The sequence below is a fragment of the Choristoneura fumiferana genome, chromosome 25, assembly GCF_025370935.1.
Source record: "Choristoneura fumiferana chromosome 25, NRCan_CFum_1, whole genome shotgun sequence".
NCBI classification, from domain to species: Eukaryota; Metazoa; Arthropoda; class Insecta; order Lepidoptera; family Tortricidae; genus Choristoneura; species Choristoneura fumiferana.
The window spans coordinates 3302643-3308839 of record NC_133496.1 but is presented as its reverse complement, the minus strand read 5'-3'; the positions used below and the strand labels follow the sequence as shown (position 1 = coordinate 3308839).

General features: G+C 41.2%; 1 protein-coding gene across 1 annotated transcript in view; it reads left to right on the top strand.

The window, feature by feature from the left end:
* The first annotated feature begins 3219 nt into the window (after window positions 1–3219).
* LOC141442117 (facilitated trehalose transporter Tret1-like) overlaps window positions 3220–6197 on the top strand; it is a 32617-nt gene continuing 29639 nt past the window's right edge. Inside the window, exon 1 of the mRNA XM_074107025.1 lies at window positions 3220–3391. The gene's annotated coding sequence lies outside the window, so the exon portion shown is untranslated. The remainder of the gene's footprint in view (window positions 3392–6197) is intronic.

The following is a 6197-nucleotide window of genomic DNA, read 5'->3' as shown; positions in this document are numbered from 1 at the left end:
TACCTACCACACACACACAGTGGCACTCTGCGGCCCGAACTAGCCGACGGAGTGCCATGGCCGATGGGGAGAGGAGGAGGAGAGCCCTCCAGCAGCCCTGCCCTGTCACTCGCGGGGTCGGTCGCCAGCACGGTCCCTGGAGGAAGACGTCGCGGCGCCCGAGGCGGGCTTAGGCACAGGTCCACGCGGAGACGGAGGACGAGGCCGGCATGTCTCCACCCGCTGGCGACCGGGAGAAGGGACAAAGGGGGGCGGCAGTGCTTCGGGACTCCTCTTCAGTCCACGGAGAATGCGTCCCTCCTCCGTCGACACCGGAGAGAGGGGAGAAGGCGTCCCCTTCCGACCCGCCCCTGTCCCCCCCGTCCTACCGTCCCCCCCGCTAGAGGCACTGGACCGACGGTTATTTTCCACCATCATGCTGATAAAGGCCTGCTGACTTCCTGTCACCCCCGCCAAACCCCTTAACGCCCTCTCGTACCAGTCAAGCTCCGCCCGCAGCCTCCTGCAGTCAGGATCCTGACAGTCCTTTTCGCATTTGTCCAGCAGTGGACGTTTTTCTGCTGACATGATGATTCCCAAGGCGATGACCGGCGAGCAGCAGCCAGGCGGCGAGAGGGGAGAAAATCCGGCTCCAAACGCACTCCCACGCGACGAACGGCGAGCAGCGGCTAGATGTGGCTAGCCACGGGAAGATGCGGCAAGTATAGTGGCGAGGCACGGCGAGCAATATCCGCGGTGAGGGCCGGCGAAAAGTGGCCAGATATGGCTAGTACAGCACAGCACAGCTTCCTCACGTCCTCACTCAACCGGCACCAAAGTAAAACTAAACACAGAGAGAGAGCGCGGTGCGCTAGCCGCGGCGAGGTGTGGCGAGCAACCGCTAGGAGCGGCCCCGAGAGCCTCAGCGAGTACCTACACGGAGCGAAAAAATATTTTTCGAATTAAAACCTTGATTTTTAAAAGGCGTAAATGTAAACATTTTATTAATTTCATAATATAATATCTACAAAACTAATTCTTTTCTGTAATTAATATCCTTTACTTCAAGTTACAGTTTTATAAATCCTATCTTTTCCTTGCATTTAGAAGTTGCGCACTAAATATCAAAATGTAAGATTACACTCAAGATTAAAAATAAGTTTTATTTAAGTGGGAAATTAAAATTGATTGAACTAGCTTTTGCCCGCGACTTCGTCCGCGTGGAATAGTAACTTTGGGAAGTACTTAATTTATTTAGGATACCTATTCTACCAATAATAGCACATAGGTACTCGTAGAAACTTCTACGGTTTACTGAAAATAACCTATTTTAATACATTGCTGTAAATATAAACTATTTTTTTTTGTCCTTCCATCCATCCATCCATGTTCTTTGGTAATACATAAATATTTTGCGGGTAGTTACATTTTAGCAATACTACGTGTATTCTACTATGCCAACACAAAAGGACTAATTTTATTCTTCATAGTGAACTCTTGACACCTTACGACACCTTACCATCAACCAATAGAAACGCTTCATTTATCTCACCTCGCTCCGCTCAGCTGTTTCCACCAGAGATGTGCTGTGCGATGATGTGTAAATGAAGCGTTTCTATTGGTTAATGAAAAACACATCCCTCGCACATTATTGGTGGAAACGCTGCTTAAGTTTTCTCGAGTCAGTTGAGTTTTTGAATATTTCAATTATATTTTTATTTCCTACTTTTGTGATGCTCCTGTGGAAATGGTACAATGACCAGCACCTATATCTGACACAACAAGCGTGCATAAATATCTGATACGACTCTATTTCTAGGGCCGGAAGGACGTGTCAGATATTTTTGCACGCTCCGCTGTGGTAGATATTAATGCATATGTTACTCCGATGGTTTTGATGAATCTAATGATACCTCATATTATCATATACTCGTATTATTAGAAGCCGTCCGGCCGTTTAGGCTACAGAGAGGACCTAACGAATAGGCCAAACAAAGATACTCATACAGTCACCAGCATTAATATCTGCCACAGCGGAGCGTGCAAAAATATCTGACACGTCCTTCCGGCCCTTGAAATAGAGTCGTATCAGATATTTATTGCACGCTTGTTGTGTCAGATATTGGTGCTGATGACTGTACATACAAATGCTCGAAAAACGTAACTCCTTCGGGCAATTGGGTAAAAAACGGTGGAGTGCGAGCATCTATTTTGCTTTATAACGAGCGCGTGCCTAATAATAAATCAATCGCACACAGCACAGTTCCCATAACATAACTAATATATTTAAAAAAAACCGGCCAAAGGCGTGTCGGACACGCCCGAGATAGGGTTCCGTAGCCATTACAAAAAAAAACAAGTAATAATTATGTGCGTTATAACACAATTAAAACACTTACTACAGTCTTAAAATCTATTACCAGAAAAAGAGCGTATCTTCACGGCACTTACGTCCTTTTGTTGAGAAGCGCAGTTTTTCGGCAATAACTCAAAAACGGTATATCCGATCATGTTGAAACCAATTTTCGTTGAAAGTATTTATTAAGTGTTACCTTTCAATATTTTTTGCACATTTTTGGACAAACGGTTTACAAGATAGAGGGGGGGGGGGGCACAATTTTTGCTACTTTGGGAGCGATTATTTCCGGAAACCTTCACATAATCAAAAAAGTTTTTGAGAAACCTTACTATCTTTTCAAAAGAGCTGTCGAACTATGTGCCACACGTTGATGCGAGTTAAAAAAAAATGTTTCAATTTCTGTTACGTGTATGGTGCCTCCCCACCCCTATAAATATTTTTTTTGTAATTTAACTACAAAACTAAATAGCGGCTTTGACAAGACATCTGTACTCCAAATTTCATTGATATACATCTTGTAGTTTTCGAGTAAAATGCCTGTGACATACGGACGGACAGACACACAGACAGACGGACTTGACGAAACTATAAGGGTTCCGTTTTTGCCATTTTGGCTCCGGAACCCTAAAAAAAGATATACGCAGTCCAAACGCTTCCGATTAGTGTTGGCGTGTGTTAGCCCAAAACAAACTTACACATTGAGAGGCCGAAGTAAACACCACTGTCCAAACAGAGTTAACTAAAATACAAATCACAATGACTACGCCGCACAAGCCGATAGAACTCGTGTGTTGTACCAGATAAAGCTTAAACTAATTCTAGCAAATATCACAACAATGTTACAATTTTAGCGTCAGTAGGTGTAGGTTGAATGTAATTTGAAATTATTTGGCCAGTGTTCCAAAATCAAGCGCGGTTGCTGCGCGCGTAGCGAGCGCCAATCAGAGCTCGTTACATAATTTAAAAATCGAACACTTATCACTGCGTTCGATTATTCCAGTTCAGTTAGTGTGTGTGTGGACGTGCTTTTAATTTAATTTGTCATTTTCTGTGGTGAGTTTATTTTATTACGTAACTTTATTATGGTTTCTTTCTGTATTTATTATAGATTTTAATTTGTTTAAATATCATGGTCAAGGAATGTGGAATAGCGTGTTTGTACAGCCATTTATTTACATATTTATTAGTAAGAACAAGAGGCCAAGTTCAATATTGTAAAATATCAGTGTTATTTACGTTTCGCGTTGTCACTTAACATGCTGTGTAGTTGTCTACCCCGTTGCGAAAAATGTTTAAATAATTGTAAAAAACAATAAAAAGTATTTGTTATTTTACTTCAACCGAGTTAAATATAGATTTTGCGTTTATTTTTAATGCTTCGGAATCGGGAATTGTGCTGGAATGCGAAGGTCACACGAAATATTGGTAAAGCTGCCAATTTTAATTTTGTCGTGAAAGTTTTCTTTTTCGATATTGAAGGGTAGTTTCGGTTCCAATTTCAACAATTTATTCTAGTGATGGTTTTTAACGTCCTTGCATGTTGTTTAATGCGTATCTTATCAAAAGCAGTGTAAAAACATGTTTTTGTTAACAAAAATATTTACTATAAATTTATGAGATTACGTCTAGTTGTATTTGCCTTTTGAATATTATTTATGGTCGTTCTAGATCCATTCCATTCAGAGTTCAATTACAAGTTTAGATTTCATACGTATCCCAATCCCAATTAACTAACTAATATTAAAAATGGGAATGTGAACATTTTTTATGTTTAAAGTACCTAAGTGGTACCTACTGAACCGATAATGATGAAATTTGGTATAGAAATTTGAGATCCTGAGAAAAACATACGATAATTTTTATCTCGGAATGTGTTGGTATAGGTACCTAGTATACTTCCTGCGATCCAGTTTTAATTTATATTGTGTGTAGGTGTTGTGTCTTTTATCCAAAAACTGACAACTCGCTCGTAATGAGGGTTTTCACGGAGGTGAAATATCGCTAGATGGCGTTAGTATCTTGAGGACCGTTTGACGTTTTTTTTTATTCTACTGGATGGCAAACGAGCAAGTGGGTCTCCTGATGGTAAGAGATCACCACCGCCCATAAACATCTGCAACACCAGGGGTATTGCAGATGCGTTGCCAACCTAGAGGCCTAAGATGGGATACCTCAAGTGCCAGTAATTTCACCGGCTGTCTTACTCTCCACGCCGAAACACAACAGTGCAAGCACTGCTGCTTTACGGCAGGATTAGCGAGCAAGATGGTGGTAGCAATCCGAGCGGACCTTGCACAAGACGACGACGACGACGACGTTTGACGTTTGACGTTTACTCGTGATTGGTTAAATAACTAAATGAGCCAATCGCAAGCAAACGTCAAACGGACCTCACGACACTAACGCCATCTAGCGATATTTCACCTCTTTGAAAACCCTAATTCTTCGGTTGTTATGGATATGTCGGCGGCTAATCGTAAAATCCGCCAGATCACGAAATTCCTAGGCATATCAATACAATACAATACAAATATTCTTTATTGCACACCATAAAGCAGTAAAAAAACTTATAATATAAACACTTAGATTCACGGTAGACAATAGGCGGTCTTAACGCTTTTCGCATATCGTGAAATGGCGCCATTTCATGACGTGCCTAAACGTTGGCCAGGCATATCACGATGAGCCTGAGAAACAATACGGCAGATCGATAAGAGCATTGCATTCGTCGATATTCCTAGCTTTATACCGGGCACATCGTGATATTCCGAAAAAAATAAAAAATATGTACGACGAGCGAAGCGAGGAGTGGTTAGTACAAATTGTGACTACAATGCACGAGCCGAGCGAGCGAAGCGAGCGTGCCACGGCAGCGGCCGGCGAAGTGCCATAACTGATATGACGGCGTTTCATGATATGCCTAGGAATTTCATGATATGCCTAAACTGGCCAAATCATGAAATGGCGGCGTTTCATGATATGCCTAGGAATTTCATGATCTGCCTGAACGTCACTAGGCAAATCGTTAAACGGTGAGTTTTGAACGATATGGCGGATGTCCCTTAGCCAATTCATGATACGGCGCCATTTCACGATATGCCTAGGAATTTCGTGATCTGGCGGATTTTAGGATCGGCCGCCGACAGATACATTACAATACAATGACTCTTTATTGAAAACCATTACCTACGAGTAAGTAAGCTGTAAGCACTACAGAAAATAAAGATACCTACCAAGTATGTACCAACATATAAATTTTCCAAGGTAGGCAATAGAGGCGGTCTTAGCGCTTTATCTGCTTGTGACATCTTTTATAACTTTTCTATCTACCTTTACCTTTTATACCTTTGAGACATTCATTATATATCTTACAAACAGAAGAGTTATTTTCGCTTTTAAAAGATTGGTAAGGAAACACGTATAAGGCTGCGTTCAGCCACGGCGGGAATCAGGTAACAGACAGACAGACAACTTTCTCGTATATAATATTAGTAAATAGGATGTAAGTAGGTACGTATTTCGTATCCTGTATAGGTATATTATAAATTCAAATTCAAATCGTTTTTTCTGCAATTAGGCCGCAAACTACATGCCATTTTTTTTAAACTACCAGCGCTTTCGGAAAGACCATCATTGCCAAGAAGAATGCGTCGCAAGAAACTTGGCAGAAAGTCTTTTTTACAAAATAAAGTAAAATAATTACCAATAAAATACTCATAAATTAAAGTATGAAAGCAAAGAAAAAAAAATACAAAAAAAATACAGGGATGTATAGGGCATGAGGTCCCTTAGTTTTTGTAATTTTTAATTATTTTTTTATTAAATTATAACCCAACTGCCTCACGGCACGACGACGACG